This window comes from Dendroctonus ponderosae, unplaced genomic scaffold (genome assembly GCF_020466585.1).
Source record: "Dendroctonus ponderosae isolate FM_Combo_2020 unplaced genomic scaffold, Dpon_F_20191213v2 Dpon_F_20191213_5, whole genome shotgun sequence".
NCBI lineage: Eukaryota > Metazoa > Arthropoda > Insecta > Coleoptera > Curculionidae > Dendroctonus > Dendroctonus ponderosae.
The window spans coordinates 438,828-440,120 of NW_026018715.1; positions in this window are offsets into that span (position 1 = coordinate 438,828).

Consider the following 1,293-nt stretch of genomic DNA (forward strand, 5'->3'; position numbering starts at 1 on the left):
TGAGGATTGGCAAATAAACACGACTTGACAGTCAAATTAAACCTGAAGATCTGTTTGCTATGAATTGCTAAAGTTCCGGAAAGTCCGTTTTTTAAGTTTGCTTGGTAAAAGTGACGAACAACGTTCAAAAAGCGACAAAGCTCGTAAATGGGGGAATGATGTGTGACAAACATTTTTCTTCAGTAAACATGTGATTTGAACTCTGGGTGTCCTATTTGTTCTTTATTCGTTCTTTGCTACTTAGTGCGTTTATTCGTTTTAATTAATGAAGTGAGAACATCACAGGGAGTGGCAAATATGAACGGAAATTATGAACAAAATAGGGGAACATACATGCCGGAAACTGACAGCAATGTTGCGGACTTAGTGAATCTTTCTTCGGAAATTTTACTGTCCACATGCAACAAACTTAATGTGTACGCACACTCTTGCGAAATATAATTGCGAAAGCTCTCTTCATTCCGAGCGAGAATAGAAAAAGAGAATAGAATCTTTCGAGATACCGTGTCGCTTTCAATCTAGCGAAGGGTCGAGAGAATGTTTGAATTAAAAAATCAGGCCGCTGATTAAGCATTTCGTATGCATAATTTAAGATACCAATGTGCACTATTTGAGGGGAAATTGCCGAGGATGTAGAAGTCGTCAAATAGGATAGTTTGCTATGCGATGCGTGTGTAACAAACACATATCGTTTAAAATATACGTTTGTCAGTAGAAATGTTCCATGGTAGCAAAAAATGGATGTTTCAGTCTTTAGAAATCAGAAAGCACAGATCATTGGTTGCAAAATTTGGCAATCAATATGGGATACACTGTGCGAATGTTCATTTTTAGTACTATACGAAGATCTCGCATTGTCGGAAACCAATCATTTAAGTGTCTTAGACAAATGTATGTACGTTTGTGGAGGAATCGTTTAGCATTGTGATTGAACCTTTTGAGTTGAAAAACAAATGGCATGTCAGTGGACTGCAGCAAAGAGCATGGGGAAAGACCACGGTTTTAAAACCAAAGTAATAGTCGAATGGTCGGTAAAGCTTGGCAAATGATAGTTTGATTCTTGGAAACTTGAAAAATCACTAATGCAAAAAACGAACTGACGTGAACGGACGATGCGTGTATTACAAACACATATCGTTTAAAACATACGTTTGTCAGTAGAAATGTTCCATGGTATCAAAATGTCCAATGAATGTTTGAGTCTTTAGAGATCAAAAAACAAAGATCATTGGTAGCAAAATTTTGTAATCCATATAGGAAACACTGTGAGAATGAGTAGCACTGTTCACTTTC